This window comes from Ranitomeya imitator, chromosome 4 (genome assembly GCF_032444005.1).
Source record: "Ranitomeya imitator isolate aRanImi1 chromosome 4, aRanImi1.pri, whole genome shotgun sequence".
In the NCBI taxonomy this organism is placed as follows: domain Eukaryota; kingdom Metazoa; phylum Chordata; class Amphibia; order Anura; family Dendrobatidae; genus Ranitomeya; species Ranitomeya imitator.
In genome coordinates, this window is record NC_091285.1 from 480,429,739 (window position 1) to 480,452,476 (window position 22,738).

The 22,738-nt window shown below is 44.7% G+C and overlaps 1 long non-coding RNA gene across 1 annotated transcript in view; it reads left to right on the plus strand.

The window, feature by feature from the left end:
* Positions 1 to 4,973: 4,973 nt before the first annotated feature.
* LOC138674216 (uncharacterized) overlaps positions 4,974 to 22,738 on the plus strand; it is a 59,341-nt gene continuing 41,576 nt past the window's right edge. Inside the window, exon 1 of the long non-coding RNA XR_011320534.1 lies at positions 4,974 to 5,027. This is a non-coding gene — a long non-coding RNA (uncharacterized lncRNA). The remainder of the gene's footprint in view (positions 5,028 to 22,738) is intronic.

The following is a 22,738-nucleotide window of genomic DNA, read 5'->3' on the forward strand; positions in this document are numbered from 1 at the left end:
TATCCCCGATTCTCTATTGGCTGATGTCAGATTTTTGTATGGATTGGCAGACTCAAATCCGGAACACACAGGTGAGGGTCCCTTCACCAAATTAAAAGAAAAGAGTAAAAAGATGCCCCCAATACAAAATGATCGGTCTGCAATTGATATCTTTGAGGAGTTGGTGACCAGAGATTTGGAAGAATTAGAAAAGATACCCATGAAGGGAAAATATAATCTGTCCAAATCTGAGGTAGAGACACTAAAAGATCTAGAGAAGGACCCCAAGATCATAATCAAACCCTCAGATAAAGGGGGAAACACAGTGATCATGAATTGTGAGGATTATGTCGAAATGTGTGAGAGAATTCTGAAAGACACTAACAATTATGAGAGACTCCCCTCCAATCCCGGCATATTATTTAGGAAACAACTCAAAGAGATCTTAGATAGAGGTTTTAGGGAATCTTTGATTGATAAAAATGAATATGATTTCCTCCTTCCACAATACCCAACGACTGCGACCTTCTACTGTCTTCCGAAATTACATAAGGGTTTGGTTCCCTTAAAGGGAAGACCCATAGTATCAGGGATCAATAGTTTATGTCACCACATTGGCATTTATCTTGATGAGGTTTTAAAGTCATATGTGACATCCCTTAACTCGTATACGAGAGACTCTACAGATCTCCTAAGGAAGATAGATGGTCTAATTTTGGAACCAGATGCCCTGTTGTGCAGTATAGATGTAGAGGCACTCTATTCCTCCATAAGACACGAGGATGGTTTGAGGGCAGTGAAATATTTCATCAGGAGTAGGGGCCAACAATACACAAGGCACAACCAATTGATATTGGACCTACTTGAGTTTTGTTTAACCAAGAATGTATTCCTCTTTAATGGTTCCATTTTCCACCAGCTCAGGGGCACCGCGATGGGTAATTCCTGTGCGCCAACTTACGCAAATTTGCTCCTGGGCTGGTGGGAAGAAACTATGATTTTTGGGGATGCATATGTGGAAGAACAATCAAAGATATGCTTTTGGTCACGTTATATCGACGACGTGCTGCTAATTTGGAATGGGGATGTGGTGAGTCTAGCAAGTTTTGTGTCTAAATTGAATGAGAACCCATTGGGATTATTCTTCACTTTTGAATACCACAAGGAGAAACTCCCCTTTTTAGATTTACACCTGCAAAAGGGGTCGGATGGACATCTACACACTAAGACATATAGGAAACCGACCTCGACGAATGCCCTTCTCAGGTGGGACAGCCATCATCCGGTACCCCTGAAGAAGGGCATCCCCAAAGGCCAATATTTAAGAATAAGACGAAACTGCTCCTCTGTAGAGGAATACAAAATACAGGCAGATGATCTTCGTTTGAGATTCCAGGCCAGGGGATACCCTGATGGCATCCTAAGAAAGGTTTACAATGAGGTCGCTAAGATAGACAGAAACAATCTGTTGGTACCAACTCCCAAAGAGCAAGAGAAACCTGTGTGTAGATATGTTACTACATACAATAATGGGGCACAAAAAATTCGGGCAATTTTACAAAAACATTGGCCCATAATACACATGGATGAGGACATTGGAGAGATGGTAGGTGATTTTCCTAGAATTACTTTCCAAAAAGGGAAATCTATCGGTGACAGGCTAACACACAGCCATTATTCCGGACCTGTAAAGGAGACATGGCTCCCCAATCCACCGAGGGGTTGCCATAAATGTAGTGGCTGTGTGGCATGCCCGCTGATTTCAGTGGGGTCGAAATTCACAAGTGAAGTCACAGGGAAGGAATATCAGATCTACCACTTTATCAACTGCAAGTCAAGGGGAGTTATATATAGGGTGGTGTGCTCTTGTGGCCTTGAATATATAGGCAAGACGATACGCGAATTCAGGAGACGAGTGGGGGAACACTTGAGAGACATCGCCCTTAAAAGGGATACCCCACTGGCCAGACATGTCAACAAGGAACACATGGAACAACAAGGAATGGAGAAAGCCATAATTTAAAGTTTATGGGGATTGACAAGATTAATGCACCAAAGAGAGGGGGAAATTGGGATCAATTAATCCTACAGTGCGAGACCAGGTGGATCTATCGCCTCAAGACACAAACACCTAGGGGCCTGAACGAGATTTTAACATTCAGTTGCTTCCTATAGAGATTTGAATCCAAGTAACCGTCAAGACCACATTTTCAGTATGGGCACAAACCCTTTACTTCCTTCTAACTTTTAGAACATCAGGGATATAGAGGGCTACTGATAGGGTGAGCCGTCGTGGAATGGGGGCGCCATTTCTTTCGTCACTTCTATCCTAGGGTGCCAACCTCCATTGCTAGGTAGGGTATCAGAATTAGGAGGCTAATAGGAAAAGGCGTGGGTTCGTACATCAGTCTTTCCCTCTATTCGCTTTCTTCTGGACACTTAAGGGGGGTATTGTTTAAAGAAAATTTCCCGCTCTCTACATCTCTCCTTTATCCTTTGAAAAAAATCCTTCCATACAGTTTTTTTTTTTTGTTTTTTTTTGGGGCACACTTTACCTTATAAGTTCCGGGATTTAGAGTCTGCCATCATAGATACCTTTAATCCAATGGATACTTTTACACCATTTATTTATTTATTTATTTTTCTCTTTTTTTGGATAAACCAAGCACATATCCTAGACAAAAGATTCTCCTTCCCATGAAGAAGTATAAGCAGAATCTTATCTTTGATAATATTCCCCCAGTGTTAAAGGAACTTAGGCAAGCTAGGACTAGTTATATGACACTAGGGGGTTAATACCTTCTGTTTTAGGCCGCCGTCACACATGCGAGTTTTACGGACGTAAGAGCGCAGAATCTACGTCCGTAAAACTCGCAAAAAATACGGCACAATTATTCTCTATGCCCCTGCTCCTATTTGCCGTATTTTACTGATCAGTATTATACGGCTTTCTACGGCCGTACAAAATCGCAGCATGCTGCGTTTGTCACCGTACTGCGCAAGAAATACGCCAATGAAAGTCTATGGAAGCGTGAAAAATACGGATTACACACGGACAAGCAGTGTGACTTGCGAGAAATACGCAGCGCTGTTAGAGAGAAAAGCCGGTAATTCAGTGCGGTGTACAGTAAAATCACACTGACAGCTTACAGTAGAATAGGTAGAATAAATGTGTACACATAGAATAGGTATATATATATATATATATATATATATATATGTCAGTGAGACACATATATGTATATATATTAATATTTATTCCAGCGCTAGACAGCTTGAAAGCCGGTAATTCAATTACAGGCTTTTTCCTTCTCCTTCCTAAAACCCGACATGATTTGAGACATGGTTTACATACAGTAAACCATGTCTTCTCTCCATTTTTTTTGCAGATTCCACACTACTAATGTCAGTAGTGTGTATCTGCAAAATTTGGCCGTTCTAGCTCTTAAAATAAAGGGTTAAATGGCGGAAAAAATTGGCGTTGGCTCCCGCGCAATTTTCTCCGCCAGAGTAGTAAAGCCAGTGACTGAGGGCAGATATTAATAGCCTGGAGAGGGTCCACGGTTATTGGCCCCCCCTGGCTAAAAATATCTGCCCCCAGCCACCCCAGAAAAGGCACATCTGGAAGATGCGCCTATTCTGGCACTTGGCCACTCTCTTCCCATTCCCGTGTAGCGGTGGGATATGGGGTAATGAAGGGTTAATGCCACCTTGCTATTGTAAGGTGACATTAAGCCTAATTAATAATGGAGAGGCGTCAATTATGACACCTATCCATTATTAATCCAATACTAGTAAAGGGTTAAATAAAACACAAACACATTTTTTAAAATTATTTTAATGAAATAAAAACAATGGTTGTTGCAGTATTTTATTCAACGCCCAATCCAGTCACTGAAGACCCTCGTTCTGTGAGTAAAAAAACATAATAAACCAACAATATACTTACCCTCCGCAGATCTGTAACGTCCAACGATGTAAATCCTTCTGAAGGGGTTAAAACATTTTGCAGCAAGGAGCTGTGCTAATGCACGCTGCTCCTCGCTGCAAAACCCCAGGGAATGAGGCTAAAAATAGATCAATGATCTATATTTAGCTACATTTGCGGTGAGGCGCCCTCTGCTGGCTGTTCATAGATCGTGGGAAATTACCTAGAAAGCTCCTTACTGTATGTAAACCATGTCTCAAATCATGTCGGGTTTTAGGAAGGAGAAGGAAAAAGCCGGTAATTGAATTACCGGCTTTCAAGCTGTCTAGCGCTGGAATAAATATTAATATATATACATATATGTGTCTCACTGACATATATATATATATATATATATACCTATTCTATGTGTACACATTTATTCTACCTATTCTACTGTAAGCTGTCAGTGTGATTTTACTGTACACCGCACTGAATTACCGGCTTTTCTCTCTAATATATGTGTCTACTGACACATATATATATATATATATATATATATATATATATATATATATATATATATATATAGACAGTATATATATATTTTCTTTTCTTTTTGGGACACATGGATCACTTCTATAGCGGTATGTTGGTTTTGCTAGCCTGCGAGAAAACCACGCAGTACGGATGCCATACGGATTACATACGGAGGATGCCATGCGCAAAAAACGCTGACACACCCTGCCTACGGAGGAGCTACGGACCACTTTTTTCGGGACTTTTCAGCGTATTACGGCCGTAATATACGGACCGTATTGTTTTACGCTGTGTGTGACGCCGGCCTTACAGGCACGTTCTGGGATACGGGACTTGATCTCCCAGTATTGTGCCTCTATTAGGAGGACTACGGTAGTCAGGAGCTGACAAGGACGCTTAGAGCAGGGATAGAGATTTACGGCTTAGCTAGGCGTTGTCAGGGTAACACCAGGTACGCATCGCTGGAGAGCACATTGGTGGCTCAGCGGCGCACCGGATGTGAAGTGTGCGGTCCAGCTGTGTGTTCCACAGCGGACGCACAGGAAGCGATGCTTAATCAGCGTGATATGAAGAGAGCGGGCAGCCTATTTAATAACAGCCGGTAAGAGGCGCGTTAGACCGTCACAGCACCCCGTCTTGCTCCTCCTATCTCAATGGAGAATTACAGGAATCTTCCCCTGATGAGTAGAGAAAAACGAAACGCGTAGGGAAGTATACCTTTTCGTTACTTTGCATTGGGGGTCATTATATAAAAACTGGTGATATTCTATGATGGGGTATTTGTATGGATAATGATGTGCCATCTCCCCAGTCTTTACACCAGATAAAAACGGTCATTAATTCGCTATAGGGTGAAACTGTTCACTTTTTTTTTTTCCTTTCACACACCATTTTGAGCGGTCATTGCTAATAATAGATGCATATATAAAGAGCATATGTGGTCTGATCTGCCAAATGACCAGGTGATGTGAAATTTGATGTTTTTTCGCACTGCCAGCTGATATCGGACCTTTATGTTCCCATGATAGATTTATTCATAGGGATTTTGGGATATTGAGGTCTGAGGCAGTTCGATTTATTTGTGATATTGGCATTTCTTCTTTTGAAATGTGACGTACTGTGAGTCCTTTATGTGTTTTGATTATTTGGGTTTACCATTTTTTAACGAGTTTATTAAAAGTTAAGTTTTAATCTAGAATCACACCCTGCTTTTTATACTATATTATTGATTGGTGGTCACAGCTTTTTCGTAGTTTCCAACAACTACTAAACGAGAGCATTAAGATCGAAGCAATGGCGAGGAAACTTGGGGCACACCTTGGGGAGGCAGACACCGTTAGTAGGCCCTACCAAAGTTGTACCCCCAATGCAGTTTTAAAATTCCTAGAGGCTGAAAACAAGACTATTGACGCTCAGCTTTTTTCAAAGGAACACAGCTGAATTGAGTGGCGCAGACAGACACAGGTAGTAGGACTTAAACCAAAAATGTGGCTCACTGCAGCTTAAAAAAGTTACAGGGGTACACAAGCAGCAGTGCTCTGGGCAGTGGAGGACAATTTCAATAGTGGACCGCAGACAGACTTTGTACGCCTACTATTAAAAAAAGGATGCTCTATGCAATTAAAAATAGGTTCCAGGGGTCCACGGGCAGCAGTGGTGTGGTCAGTGGACGAGTATTGGAAGGAGGGACCGCAGACAGGCGTAGTAGGCCTAACATAACAAAATTAGGCTGTAGACACTGTAAAATTGGTTCCAGGGGTACAGGGCAGCAGTGGTGTGGTCAGCGGAGGAAAATTGGAATTAGGGACTGCAGACAGACTTTGTAGGCTGTCCCCTGTGGACCATGCATCCAACACATTAACCCAGTGCGCCGTAATGGACACGTAACTTTTTGTGGACATGCCTACTGGTCCATGCGTCTCTTGTCAGGTGCACCTTTCTACTGTTTGATTGCCTGAGTGCTATGACAATGCAGACTTTTTCATGCCGCTGGAGGGCTGGGATGGCTTTTCTCGCAAAAGAAATGTCGACTGGGTAGCTTGAACCGTTGCACAGCGTAGTTCATCTGGGCTTTCTAAATATAAAACAAAGAAAAAAAGGAGGCTACATGCACTTTCAGCTGGGTTCCAGGGGTACACGGCCAGCATTGGTCTGGTCAGTGGAGAACTATTGGAAGGAAGGACCGCAGACAGGCTTCGAAGGCCTAACATAATAACAGATGGCTGTAGGCAATTTTAAATTGGTTCCAGGGGTACACGGGCAGCAGTGGTGTGGTCAGTGGAGGCCTAGTGGAAGGAGTGACCGCAGACAGGCATCGAAGGCCTAACATAATAACAGATGGCTGTAGGCAATTTTAAATTGGTTCCAGGGGTACACGGGCAGCAGTGGTGTGGTCAGTGGAGGCCTAGTGGAAGGAGTGACCGCAGACAGGCATCGAAGGCCTAACATAATACCAGATGGCTGTAGGCAATTTTAAATTGGTTCCATGGGTACACGGGCAGCAGTGGTGTGGTCAGTGGAGGCCTAGTGGAAGGAGTGACCGCAAACAGGCATCGAAGGCCTAACATAATAACAGATGGCTGTAGGCAATTTTAAATTGGTTCCAGGGGAACACGGGCAGCAGTGGCCTGGTCAGTGTAGTAGTAGTAGAAAGAACGGACCGCAGACAGGCTTCGAAGGCCTAACATAATAAAATTGGGCTGGCTGTCGGCAATTTTAAATTGGTTCCAGGGGTACACGGGCAGCAGTGGTGTGGTCAGTGGAGGCCTAGTGGAAGGAGGGACCGCAGACAGGCTTCGAAGGCCTAACATAAAAAAAATAGGGCTGTTGGCAATTTAAAATTGGTTCCAGTGGTACAAGGGCAGCAGTACAATGGTCAGTGGAGGCCTAGTGGAAGGAGGGACCGCAGACAGGCTTCGAAGGCCTAACATAAAAAAATAGGGCTGTTGGCAATTTAAAATTGGTTCCAGTCGTACAAGGGCAGCAGTACAATGGTCAGTGGAGGCCTAGTGGAAGGAGGGACAGCAGACAGGCTTCGAAGGCCTAAAATAAAAAAATAGGGCTGTTGGCAATTTAAAATTGGTTCCAGGGGTACACGGGCAGCAGTACAATGGTCAGTGGAGGCCTAGTGGAAGGAGGGACCGCAGACAGGCTTCGAAGGCCTAACATAACAAAAATGTCAATACAATGGTATTGTCAGTGCCAGGCATTGAAGGATGTCAGCGCATAGACTAAACATTGGTGGAGCTGTGAGAGATAATTTTGCAAGTGGTAGAGCACTGTTTGAGCTGGGGGGGGGGAACTGTCTTGTGGCCGGCGGTACAGGCCCAGGGCCCCTCATATTACAACGGTGTGTCTGACGTTGGGTGCGCACCACCACCACCAGAGACACTTTATTGTACTATGAGGGACCCAGTGGCAGTGTCGTCGACCAAAAGCGGGCACACCCACCTCTTCAGACAAACAGCACTCTCACGGGTGCTGGCACCAAGTGGCGATACCACGGCCCCGTGTGGGGAGTTTGGCCATTTAGTGAGGTGTAAACATGTCATATGCTGGACAATCAGGTGCAGAAAATTACGAGATTGGAAAAGTCATTCAGAATAGTCCACAGGCAAGACCTTTTCATAGGAAAGCTAGGTGTCAGCCGGGCAAGGTGGGGCAAAAGATTTCGAAATCCAGTTGTGGTTCATTTTAATGAAGGTTAGATCATCTACATTTTGGGTAGCCAGACGAGTCCTTTTTTCTGTTAGTATTGAACCTGCAGCACTGAATACTCTTTCTGATAGGACACTAGCTGCCGGGCAAGCAAGCTCCTGCAATGCATATTCTGCCAATTCTGGCCAGGTGTCTAATTTGGATGCCCAGTAATCAAATGGGAATGACGGTTGAGGGAGAACGTCGATAAGGGATGAAAAATAGTTTGTAACCATACTGGACAAATGTTGTCTCCTGTCACTTTGAATTGATGCTGCAGTACCTGTCCTGTCTGCGGTCATAGCAAAATCACTCCACAACCTGGTCAGAAAACCCCTCTGGCCAACGCCACTTCTGATTTCTGCCCCTCTAACACCTCTGGTCTGCTGGCCCCTGCAGCTCGTGTGAGAACGATCACGGGCGCTGTGTGCAGGGAATGCCAGAAGCAAACGGTCAACAAGAGTTGATTGTTTGGTTGCTAATATTATTTCCAAGTTGTCATGTGGCATTATATTTTGCAATTTGCCTTTATAGCGAGGATCAAGGAGGCAGGCCAACCAGTAATCGTCATCGTTCATCATTTTAGTAATGCGTGTGTCCCTTTTGAGGATACGTAAGGCATAATCCGCCATGTGGGCCAAAGTTCCAGTTCTCAAATCTGCGGTTGTGCTTGGTTGAGGGGCAGTTTCAGGCAAATCCACGTCACTTGTGTCCCTCCAAAAACCAGAACCCGGCCTTGCCGCGCCAACAATTTCCAGTGGCCCCGGAAAAGCTTCCTCATTAAAAATATAATCATCCCCATCATCCTCCTCGTCCTCCTCCTCCTCTTCGCCCGCTACCTCGTCCTGTACACTGCCCTGGCCAGACAATGGCTGACTGTCATCAAGGCTTTCCTCTTCCTCAGCTGCAGACGCCTGATCCTTTATGTGCGTCAAACTTTGCATCAGCAGACGCATTAGGGGGATGCTTATGCTTATTATGGCATTGTCTGCACTAACCAGCCGTGTGCATTCCTCAAAACACTGAAGGACTTGACACATGTCTTGAATCTTCGACCACTGCACACCTGACAACTCCATGTCTGCCATCCTACTGCCTGCCCGTGTATGTGTATCCTCCCACAAAAACATAACAGCCCGCCTCTGTTCGCACAGTCTCTGAAGCATGTGCAGTGTTGAGTTCCACCTTGTTGCAACGTCTATGATTAGGCGATGCTGGGGAAGGTTCAAAGAACGCTGATAGGTCTGCATACGGCTGGAGTGTACGGGCGAACGGCGGATATGTGAGCAAAGTCCACGCACTTTGAGGAGCAGGTCGGATAACCCCGGATAACTTTTCAGGAAGCACTGCACCACCAGGTTTAAGGTGTGAGCCAGGCAAGGAATGTGTTTCAGTTGGGAAAGGGAGATGGCAGCCATGAAATTCCTTCCGTTATCACTCACTACCTTGCCTGCCTCAAGATCTACAGCGCCCAGCCACGACTGCATTTCTTTCTGCAAGAACTCGGACAGAACTTCTGCGGTGTGTCTGTTGTCGCCCAAACACTTCATAGCCAATACAGCCTGCTGACGTTTGCCAGTAGCTGCCCCATAATGGGAGACCTGGTGTGCAACAGTGGCAGCTGCAGATGGAGTGGTTGTGCGACTGCGGTCTGTGGACGAGCTCTCGCTTCTGCAGGAGGACGAGTAGGAGGAGGAGGGGGTGCGAACGGCTACAGCCAACTGTTTCCTAGACCGTGGGCTAGGCAGAACTGTCCCAAACTTGCTGTCCCCTGTGGACCCTGCATCCACAACATTCACCCAGTGTGCCGTGATGGACAGGTAACGTCCCTGGCCATGCCTACTGGTCCATGCATCTGTTGTTAGGTGCACCTTTGTGCTCACAGATTGCCTGAGTGCATGGACGATGCGCTCTTTAACATGCTGGTGGAGGGCTGGGATGGCTTTTCTGGAAAAAAAGTGTCGACTGGGTAGCTCGTAGCGTGGTACAGCGTAGTCCATCAGGGCTTTGAAAGCTTCGCTTTCAACTAACCGGTAGGGCATCATCTCTAACGAGATTAGTCTAGCTATGTGGGCGTTCAAACCCTGTGTACGCGGATGCGAGGCTAAGCACTTCCTTTTTCTAACCATAGTCTCATGTAGGGTGAGCTGGACTGGAGAGCTGGAGATCGTGGAACTAGCGGGGGTGCCGGTGGACATGGCAGACTGAGAGACGGTGGGAGATGGTATTGTTGCCGCCGGTGCCCTAGATGCAGTGTTTCCTACTACGAAACTGGTGATTCCCTGACCCTGACTGCTTTGGCCTGGCAAAGAAACCTGCACAGATACTGCAGGTGGTGCGGAAAATGGTGGCCCTACACTGCCGGAAGGGATGTTGCGTTGATGACTAGCTTCATTGGCCGAGGGTGCTACAACCTTAAGGGACGTTTGGTAGTTAGTCCAAGCTTGCAAATGCATGGTGGTTAAATGTCTATGCATGCAACTTGTATTGAGGCTTTTCAGATTCTGCCCTCTGCTTAAGGTAGTTGAACATTTTTGACAGATGACTTTGCGCTGATCAATTGGATGTTGTTTAAAAAAATGCCAGACTGCACTCTTTCTAGCATCGGATACCTTTTCAGGCATTGCAGACTGAGCTTTAACGGGATGGCCACGCTGTCCTCCAACAGGTTTTGGCTTTGCCACGCGTTTTGGGCAAGATACGGGCCCGGCAGATGGAACCTGTTGCGATGTTGATGCCTGCTGCGGCCCCTCCTCCTCCGCTTCAGAACTGCTGCCGCCTGCACCCTGTTCCCCCAATGGCTGCCAATCGGGGTCAAGAACTGGGTCATCTATTACCTCTTCTTGTAGCTCGTGTGCAACTTCGTCTGTGTCACCGTGTCGGTCGGTGGTATAGCGTTCGTGATGGGGCAACATAGTCTCATCAGGGTCTGATTCTTGATCATTACCCTGCGAGGGCAATGTTGTGGTCTGAGTCAAAGGACAAGCATAGTAGTCTGGCTGTGGCTGTGCATCAGTGCACTCCATGTCAGATTCAACTTGTAATGGGCATGGACTGTTAACTGCTTCACTTTCTAAGCCAGGGACGGTATGTGTAAAGAGCTCCATGGAGTAACCCGTTGTGTCGCCTGCTGCATTCTTCTCTGTTATTGTTTTTGCTGAAGAGGACAAGGAAGCGACTTGTCCCTGACCGTGAACATCCACTAACGACGTGCTGCTTTTACATTTACCAGTTTCACGAGAGGAGGCAAAAGAGCTAGAGGCTGAGTCAGCAAGATAAGCCAAAACTTGTTCTTGCTGCTCCGGCTTTAAAAGCGGTTTTCCTACTCCCAGAAAAGGGAGCGTTCGAGGCCTTGTGTAGCCAGACGACGAACCTGGCTCCACAGCTCCAGACTTAGGTGCAATATTTTTTTTCCCACGACCACCTGATGCTCCACCACTACCACTACCCTCATTACCAGCTGACAATGAACGCCCCCGGCCACGACCTCTTCCACCAGACTTCCTCATTGTTTTAAAAACGTAACCAAACTAACGGTATTTGTTGCTGTCACACAACTTACACGGTGAGCTATAACTTCAGTATGATTTAGCTACCCCTTTACAGGTGGGTGAGACCACAACGAAAATCAGGCACAATGTTACACACTCTGTCTTTGGTGGCACCAAATGAGAGAGATGCCACACACGCAGGACTGTCACTGAAGCACAAATGTTAATATTAATCTCCCACTTTTTTTTTATTTATTTATTTTTTCAGGGAGACTTTAGAAACAAAATAAAATAAAATGATTTTTTCAGGAAGAATTTAGAAACCAAAACCAAATAACATAAAATGATTTTTCCAATGACAATTTAGAAACCAAATTAAAAAAAAAAAAGGCTTTCTATGCCCCACTGAGTGAGAGATGCCACACACAGGAGTCAGGAGTGGCACACAAGCCCAGAGGCCAATATTTTTCTCCCAATGATTGATGTAGTGATTTTTTCAGGTAGATTTTGGAACCCAAATCAAGCAAAAAAAATAATAGGCTTTCTATGGCCCACAATTGGAGAGAGAGAGAGAGATGGCACACCCAGGAGTCAAGACTGGCACACAAGCAGAAAGGGCAATATTAATCTCCCACTGATTTTTTTTTTTTTTTTTCAGGGAGACTTTAGAAAAAAAAAATAATAGAATAAAATGATTTTTTCAGGAAGAATTTAGAAACCAAATAAAATAAAATGATTTTTTCAGGGAGAATTTAGAAAACAAATAAAACAAAAAATAGGCTTTCTATGGCCCACTGAGTGAGAGATGACGCACACAGGAGTCAGGAGTGGCACACAAGCCCAGAGGCCAATATTTATCTCCCACTGATTGATGTAGTGATTTTTTCAGGTAGATTTTGGAACCCAAATCAAGCAAAAAAAATAATAGGCTTTCTATGGCCCACAATTGGAGAGAGAGAGAGAGATGGCACACCCAGGAGTCAGGAGTGGCACACAAGCCCAGAGGCCAATATTAATCTCCCACTTTTTTTTTTTTTTTTCAGGGAAAATTTATAAACCCAATAAAAAAAATTATAAATAGGCTTTCTATGGCCCACTACCTGAGAGAGAGAGATGGCACGCTTAGGACTGGCACACAATCCCAAAGGCCAATATTAATCTCCCTTTTTTTTTTTCAGGGAGAATTTATAAAACCAAAAAAAAAAAAAAAAAAAGGCTTTCTATGGCCCACTATTTGTGAGAGAGATGGCACGCTCAGGACTAGCACACAAGCCCAGAGGCCAATATTAATCTCCCACTTTTTTTTTTTTTTTTTTCAGGGAAAATTTATAAACCCAATAAAAAAAATAATAAATAGGCTTTCTATGGCCCACTATCTGAGAGAGAAAGATGGCACGCTTAGGACTGGCACACAAGCCCAAAGGCCAATATTAATCTCCCTTTTTTTTTCAGGGAGAATTTATAAAACCAAAAAAAAAATAAATAAATAGGCTTTCTATGGCCCACTATTTGTGAGAGATATGGCACGCTTAGGACTGGCACACAAGCCCAAAGGCCAATATTAATCTCCCACTGATTGATTTATTGATTTTTTCAGGTAGAATTTAGAACCCAAATAAAGCAAAAAAAAAAAATAGGCTTTCTATGGCCCACTGAGTGAGTGATGATGCACACAGGAGTCAGGAGTGGCACACAAGCCCTGAGGCCAATATTTTTTTCCCACTGATTGATGTAGTGATTTTTTCAGGTAGATTTTGGAACCCAAATCAAGCAAAAAAATAAATAGGCTTTCTATGGCCCACTGACTGAGAGATGGCACACACAGGAGTCAGGAGTGGCACACAAGCCCTGAGGCCAATATTTTTCTCCCACTGATTGATGTAGTGATTTTTTCAGGTAGATTTTAGAACCCAAATCAAGCAAAAAAATAAATAGAATCCAATATGCAAAAGAAGATAGAAAGCAGCACAGCCCGATAAGGAGTAACCATATGGAATCACCGCAGGAACTACTGAGCCCAGCGTGTACAGCGAGGTGCTCACGTCCAAGGCACAGCAAGCATGTAGACGTGGACCCGTAGAAGCGCCGGTGTGGGCGCGAAACGGCTGTTGTCCTCTCCCCCGCTCACCTCCTCTATTTTGTCTCCCCCGTGCCGTGAAGATGGTCTCACGTCTGCTTTAATAAAAGGTAAAGCCTGCTTCTCAGGATCGGTGAGTGTTGCCACGTCTCTCTTCATTTCTGCTCTAAAAAAATAAATAGGCTTTCTATGGCCCACTGAGTGAGAGATGGCACAGACAGGGATGGCACTCTAGCAGAAATGCCAATCTTAATCTCCCACAAAAAAAAAAAAAAAAAAAGGAACTGTCCTTCAATTACTATCTCCCTGCAGTAATCTCAGCCAGGTATGGCAGGCAGCAATAAGGAGTGGACTGATGCACAAATTAAATAAAAAGTGTGTACAAACCAAAAAGATAGCTGTGCAGAAAGGAAGGAACAAGAGGATTTGTGCTTTGAAAAAAGCAGTTGGTTTGCACAGCGGCGTACACACAGGAATGCAGCTATCAGGGAGCCTTCTAGGGCAGCCCAATGAGCTACAGCGCTGAGGAAAAAAAAAAAAATGTAGCTTCCACTGTCCCTGCACACCGAAGGTGGTGTTGGACAGTGCAAATCGCTACAGCACAAGCAGTTTGGTGGTTAATGGACCCTGCCTAACGCTATCCCTGCCTCTGACGAAGCGGCAGCAACCTCTCCCTAAGCTCAGATCAGCAGCAGTAACATGGCGGTCGGCGGGAACGCCCCTTTATAGCCCCTGTGACGCCGCAGACAGCAAGCCAATCACTGCAATGCCCTTCTCTAAGATGGTGGGGACCAGGACCTATGTCATCACGCTGCCCACACTCTGCGTTTACCTTCATTGGCTGAGAAATGGCGCTTTTCGCGTCATTGAAACGTGGCTTTGGCGCGAAAGTCGCGTACCGCATGGCCGACCCCGCACAGGGGTCAGATCGGGTTTCATGAAACCCGACTTTGCCAAAAGTCGGCGACTTTTGAAAATGAACGACCTGTTTCGCTCAACCCTACCCTTCACCTTTGCTTTCCGATTTGTTTGCTAGGATTAAGGGAGCTAGTTGGTTTACCAAGATTGACCTTCGGGGGGCATATAATCTTGTTCGTATTAAGCAGGGTGATGAATGGAAAACTGCGTTTAATACGCCCGAAGGCCATTTTGAATACCTTGGGATGCCATTCTAATGCTCCATCTGTTTTTCAGTCCTTCATGCATGATATCTTCCGGACTTATCTTGATAAATTCTTGATTGTATATTTGGACAATATTTTGATTTTTTCCAATGATTGGGAGTCTCATGTGCAACAGGTCAGGATGGTATTTCAGATCCTTCGTGACAATGCCCTGTTTGTGAAAGGGTCTAAGTGTCTCTTTGGGGTGCAGAAAGTCTCTTTTTTGGGCTTCATTTTTTCTCCTTCGTCTATAGAGATGGATCCAGTTACGGTTCAGGCCATTCATGATTGGATTCAGCCCACATCTGTGAAGAGCCTTCAGAAATTTGGGGGTTTTGCAAATTTTTATCGCCATTTCATTGCTAATTTTTCCAGCGTGGTTAAACCCTTGACCGATTTGACGAAGAAAGGCGCTGATGTGGCGAATTGGCCCTCTGCGGCTGTCTCTGCCTTTCAGGAGCTTAAACGTCGATTTACTTCTGCTCCAGTGTTGCGCCAAACGGATGTTTCTCTTCCGTTTCAGGTTGAGGTTGACGCTTCTGAGATTGGGGCAGGGGCCGTTTTGTCTAAGAGGGATCCTGTTGGTTCCTTAATGAAACCGTGTGCCTTCTTTTCCCGTAAGTTTTTGCCTGCTGAACGCAATTATGATGTCGGCAATCGGGAGTTGTTGGCTATGAAGTGGGCGTTTGAGGAGTGGCAACATTGGCTTGAGGGAGCTAAGCACCGTATTGTGGTCTTGACCGATCATAAGAATTTGATTTACCTCAAGTCTGCTAAACGGCTGAATCCTAGACAGGCTCGATGGTCCTTGTTTTTTTCCTGTTTTGATTTCGTGGTCTCGTACCTTCCGGGTTCTAAGAATATTAAGGCCGATGCCCTCTCTAGGAGTTTTTTGCCTGATTCTCCTGAGGTCTTAGAGCCGGTCGGTATTCTGAAAGAGGGGGTGGTCCTTTCTGCCATTTCCCCTGATTTACGATGGGTTCTTCAGGAATTTAAGGCTGACAAACCTGACCGCTGTCCTGTGGGGAAATTGTTTGTTCCTGACAGATGGACTAGTAGAGTGATTTCTGAGGTTCACTGTTCCGTGTTGGCCGGTCATCCTGGCATTTTTGGTTTCAGAGATTTGGTTGGTAGGTCCTTTTGGTGGCCTTCATTGTCACGTGATGTGCGTTCTTTTGTGCAGTCCTGTGGGACTTGTGCGCGGGCCAAGCCTTGTTGTTCCCATGCTAGTGGGTTGCTTTTGCCATTGCCAGTCCCTGAGAGGCCCTGGACGCATATTTCGATGGATTTTATTTCTGATCTTCCGGTCTCCCAGAAGATGTCTGTTATCTGGGTTGTTTGTTACCAGTTCTCTAAGATGGTTCATTTGGTGCCCTTACCTAAATTGCCTTCCTCTTCAGATTTGGTTCCGTTGTTCTTTCAGCATGTGGTTCGTTTGCATGGTATTCCGGAGAATATTGTGTCCGACAGAGGTTTCCAGTTTGTTTCTAGGTTTTGGCGGGCCTTTTGTGCTAGGCTGGGCATTGATTTGTCTTTTTCTTCTGCGTTTCATCCTCAGACAAATGGCCAGACCGAGTGAACTAATCAGACCTTGGAGACTTATTTGAGATGCTTTGTGTCTGCTGATCAGGATGATTGGGTGGCCTTCTTGCCATTGGCCGAGTTTGCCCTTAATAATTGGGCTAGTTCTGCTACCTTGGTTTCGCCTTTCTTTTGTAATTTTGGTTTCCATCCTCGTTTTTCTTCTGGGCAGGTTGAGCCTTCTGACTGTCCTGGTGTGGATTCTGTGGTGGACAGGTTGCAGCAGATTTGGGCTCATGTAGTGGACAAGTTGGTGTTGTCTCAAGAGGAGGCTCAACGTTTTGCTAATCGTTGTCGGTGTGTTGGTTCCAGGCTTCGGGTTGGGGATCTGGTCTGGTTGTCTTCCCGTCATGTTCCTATGAAGGTTTCTTCTCCTAAGTTTAAGCCTCGGTTTATTGGTCCTTATAGGATTTCTGAGATTATTAATCCGGTGTCTTTTCGACTGGCGCTTCCGGCCTCTTTTGCTATCCATAATGTCTTCCATAGATCTTTGTTGCGGAAATATGTAGAGCCCGTTGTTCCCTCTGTTGATCCTCCGGCCCCTGTGTTGGTTGATGGGGAGTTGGAATATGTTGTTGAGAAGATTTTGGATTCCCGTTTTTCGAGGCGGAAGCTCCAGTACCTGGTCAAATGGAAGGGTTATGGCCAGGAGGATAATTCTTGGGTTTTTGCCTCTGATGTCCATGCTGCTGATTTGGTCCGTGCCTTTCATCTGGCTCGTCCTGATCGTCCTGGGGGCCCTTGTGAGGGTTCGGTGACCCCTCCTCAAGGGGGGGTACTGTTGTGAATTCTGCTCTTGGGTTCCCTCCAGTGGTTGTAGGTGGGAATGCAGTTGTCTCTGAGTCACAGACCTGGCCAGGTGTATCGGATGACTACAATTCTGACTGGAATATTTAAGTGGGCAGGATCCTTTAGCCCTTGCCAGTAGTCAATGTTCCTTGTGAAGTGTTGGATCACTTTCTGGCTTCTCCTGCTCACTGCCTATTTCAGCAAAGATAAGTGTTTGGTTTTTGTTTCCGTGGCACACTGCCAGTGTGCTTGTTTCAGTTTTATTCCTGCTCTGATTGTAGGATTCACTGGAGTTGCAGATTTACGCTCCTACATCTTTTAGTAAAGATGTAGGAAGTTTTTGTATATTCTGCTGTGGATGTTTTGAAGGGTTTTTATACTGACCACACAGAACTCTGTCCTATCCTGTCCTATCTAACTAGAGTGGCCTCCTGTGCTAATCCTGTTTTTCTGCCTGTGTATGTTTTTTCCTCTCCGACTCACTGCCAATATTTGTGGGGGGCTGTCTATCCTTTTGGGATTTTCTCTGAGGCGAGATAGTATTCCTATTTCCATCTTTAGGGGTATTTAGTTCTCCGGCTGTGACGAGGTGTCTAGGTATGTTAGGTACACTCCACGGCTACTTCTAGTTGCGGTGTTAAGTTCAGGATTGCGGTCAGTACAGTGGCCGCTTTCTCCAGTGAATGTTCTCATGCAGCTCCTAGGTCACCGGATCATAACACATCTCTGCCTGTGTACTGTTTTTTTGAAGACCTATGGAGCAATGGCGAGACCAAATGTAAGGGCTCTAAACTGGAAAAGTTTAACTGTACACCCTAGTGATAATGCCACTCTAAGGAACTGTTGGTGACCCGCATGTATAGGTATGTGGTAGTATGCATCCTTAAAGGGACTCTGTCACCCGAATTTGGAGGGAACAATCATCAGCCATAGGGGCGGGGTTTTCGGGTGTTTGATTCACCCTTTCCTTACCCGCTGGCTGCATGCTGGCTGCAATATTGGATTGAAGTTCATTCTCTGTCCTCCATAGTACACGCCTGCACAAGGCAAGATTGTCAAACCAACAAAACAAACTTAATTCTGCTCATTATAGTTTTATATTCATTGAAAAAGACTTAGGGTGATCAAGTTCAATAAATTATCCACCAGTTATACATTCCTGATTACTAGACTATTTATAACACACAATGTCATTTGTTGTGAGAAAGGATATAGTGTCTGCCATTACTACCTCTTGTGGTAGGGCATTCCACAGTCTGACTGCTCAATCTGTAAAGAACACTTTCCTATTTAGGTGCTAGAATCAACTTTCCATTACCTCAGTGGTGGCGAACCTATGGCACACAGAGCCCTCTGTGCGCACACACGCCAGACCTGAGGCCGCTCGCACGAAGCTCCCTTCCCTTGTTCAAATGTATTCGCATCTAAAAGACGCAAATACATTTGACCAGTGCTGCACGGGGACTGTCCCAGAGGAGCTCCTGTCAGCCCCGGGTCCAATGTGCAGCAGTATAATGATGCCATCACTAGGGATGAGCAAATAGCTTCAGATAACTCCTTATCCGTATAGCTATAGCATTTACCGAATAGCTACATCAGGAACCCGGATACCTGGAGCGCTCCCGATAATCAGCTGTTCGGTGCCGCAGCTGCATGTGTCGCGGCTGTGTGATAGTCACAACACATGCATGGAGAGCCTGTTTGTTGGGCTATACATGCATGCGTTGTGACTATCACACAGCCACGACACATGCAGCTGCGACACCGAACAGCTGATTATCGGGAGCCCCCCAGGTATCCGGGTTCCCGATGCAGCTACTCAGTAAGCACTATTGCTATTCGGATATGGAGTTATCCAAAGCTATTCCCTCATCCCTAGTCATCAGGCTACTGACCTCATCACATTGCTGCCTGTGCCGAGGCCGCAGAGGAGCAGAGACTGCGCAGGCAGGTACTGGTAACAGCTCCAGGAGGAGCCAACCATTAAACATATGATAGTGAAAGGCGACACACAGACAGTGTGTGGGAATGGGGAGTTACTTTATTCTGTGGGACAGTGTATGTGTCTATATATTATGCAGAGGGGCATTGTGTGCATGTATGTATGTATTTCGCAGAATGGCAGTGTGTATGTATTTCGCAGAGGGGCATAGTGTGTGTGTGTGTGTGTGTGTGTGTGTGTGTGTGTGTGTGTGTGTGTGTGTGTGTGTGTGTGTTTTGTAAGTCTTCTGTGATGTCTGCTTCCAGGCTAAATTGCCAAGTTGGCCCTTTGTGGTAAACAAGTGGGTTTTGGGTTGCTGTTTGGGCACTCTGTCACTTAAAGGTTCTCCATCACTGCACTGACTGTAATGAATACTCCCTGGTCCTTTGCAAGGTCTATGGAAATAATAAATCATGTGCCAGTCCTTAATAATAAACAAAATTAAGTCTGTTGACTGCACCTACTAATACGTGTTACACTAGGACTTATCTTAACATATATTATTACCTGTAGCAGTTAATCACATAAAAAACAAGAGCAGCTAATGTAAAACTTTATAAAGTGTATTAAAAAAAAAACAGAATCATACTGCTCTTGTTATTCATCCATTGTATCTTGATCAATCCAACACAGTATGCTCTCGCCACACAACCCCCTTACATACTGTGACTCCTTACACTGCATGATGTCCACAGAAAGCCCTCCTCTACACAGCAGGATGCCCCCAACTGCCCCCCAAGCAGCATGATGTACCACACAGCTCCTTTACATAGCAGCACATCCCCATACAGCCCCCTTGCACAGTATAAGGTACTCACAGACACCCTTACATAGGTATTTTATCTCAGCACAGACTCCCTACCACACTATTGTATGATGTCCCTAAATAGCCCCCACCACAATATTATATCACCACAGTTTCCCACAATGTACTGTTAAAGGCAAAAAAAACCCTCACTTAACCATCTGCTCACTGCTGCTTTGGTCTTCACTGTTTACTGACTGACTGCTGCTCTCTTGGACGCACATGCTCAATGATGGAAGGGGAATGGACTGCTCCCTATTCCATCACTGTTTTCATTGGTACTTGCATCTGATACCGGTGAAAGTGAGATGCCTGGTTTGAGTGGGGAGGTCGCGTGACTTGGGACGCCACTGTATCCAGTGACCGCATTTTGCCCAGAACCATTTACATGTATAATACAACATAGCAGCTACACAGATTGAACTTTGGTTGCACATCTTCTGTTGTCCCATGTAGCATCAGCCAAAAGTTAACAATGCAGCCTATATCCTAAGGGTATGTTTACACATTCCGTAAAGGCAGCGCTTTGGACGCCGCAGATACCCGCTCTGTCCAAAGCGCTGCCAGCTTTTTTACGTGCGGCGATTCCGCATGTGTTCATTGAACACATGCTTAATCACCGCTTCCTATACATAGGATGGTGCTATTTATCTTGCGGAGACTGAGTGTCTCCGCAAGATAAATAGACATGCTGCGGTCTGTAAAGATGCGCCGCATATGTGTATATGCAGGTCTGCCACCTGCATCTCTGCACGCATAGTAGGGATGGCATTTCATAAAATCAAGGTAGAACTGTAAGTAAGTTTAAAACCTAACCGTTATTATGTCTCAGTAAAAAGTCTCAAGGACCCTAATTGCACCAAACAAAAACCAAATGAAAAAACACACAATAATCATACTAAAAAACGCTCCCACAGAGCGCTGTGTCTCTATATAGCATAGTGGAGACTATTAAGTGCAGCTATTATTCACAGCATGTACATACCACCAAAAATAATAAAGTCCTTGAGACTTTTTACTGAGACATATTAAAAGTTAGGTTTTAAACTTACTTAGGCTTCCGTCACACTAGCAGTATTTGGTCAGTATTTTACATCAGTATTTGTAAGCCAAAACCAGGAGTGGGTGATAAATACAGAAGTGGTGCATATGTTTCTATTATACTTTTCCTCTATTGGTTCCACTCCTGGTTTTGGCTTACAAATACTGATGCAACATACTGACCAAATACTGATAGTGCAGCCTTACAGTTCTACCTTGCTTTATACATTATTCATCTGATTGTGGAATACTTATTTTTTCTGATTTCATAAAATCCCATCCACTATGCACATCTGGCCGCTGCAGATTAGATGCTGCGGCTGTACGCAGTGTTTAATCTTCAGCAAATACTGAACGTGGAAACATACCCTAATGGGATTTTTCTAAGTGGCACTGAACCCCTTTTTTAGTTAATATGCGCATGAAGATTTTTTTTACACTTTTAGAATAAAATATATAATTACTTTATTTTTTTTAATGGATCTGTCCCCTTTGGACTATCTACTTTAAATTAAAGAGGACTAGCGATGAGCGAGTGTGCTCATTAGTCGAGATTTCGGATCATGCTCAGGTGGTCTCCGAATATCTTGGGCGTGCTTGTAGATTAGGTTTGTGTTGCTGCAGCTGCGTGATTTGCAGCTGTTAGACAACCTGAACACATGCAGGGTTTGTTAAGGAATCCCTACATGTATTCAGGCTGTCTAGCAGCCGCAAATCATGCAACTGCGGGGACACAAACATAATCTATGAGTATGCCCAAGATACTCTGAGAACACCCGACCATGCTTGTAAATCTCGAGTAACGAACACACTCGCTCATCACTAAAGAGGACCTATCACTAGATCATAGGCCACCAGTTTATACTTATATCATATTCCCTGCCCTCCTTCGAGTATTCCATTTTATGTATTTATTTTTAAATCCACCATAGAGTTCGAGCAGTAAGGACCTTTTTTTTCCTTACTAATTGTTATGCTCCTTACCAAGAGATTGGTGATCATAGGATTCTCTGGGGCTGTGTGCTAGACTGCTCTGCATATTTCCAATCAAAATCATTCAAAACAACGGAGTACTCAGGGGAAAAACAGGAATAAAATGAGAATAAAAACTGGACACTTTTCACCTGACGACCTGTTCTCTCAAAATTACCGTCAGAGTAAAATGATCACTGTGTGTCCTCCTGCTTGGACCCCCATTAATCAGCTGTAATCACATGTACAAACCCTGGCAGCGATCTGTCAATCCCCATGCAGTGCGTTACAGGTGAAATGAATCACTGTAGCGTCAATTAAATAAAATAATATTTCTAGCTGCTCTCCACTATGGCCAGAGAAATCGTGCTCATCACATAGCAAGGTCAAGAAAGTAATTACAACAGGGACTGTAATTATATGAATATCCGTTTATTTGGTACCAATTATTAAAATATAAGATACAATACTAAAATCAAGAATAATTGTATATGTGTATATGATATACTAGTGCCCATAACTATCTGGCTGCCATAATAAATAATTTAAATATCTCTATCCATGAGGTCATTAAAAACCGCCCAATATGAAATCAAGTAAATAAAAATTATTAAAAAGAGTGTATTATATATATAAAATGTGCCACAATGTGCATAATATAAAATAGAAAAGACAAGCAAAAATTAAGTGGTAGTGCAATAGCTTTTGAGTGCAAA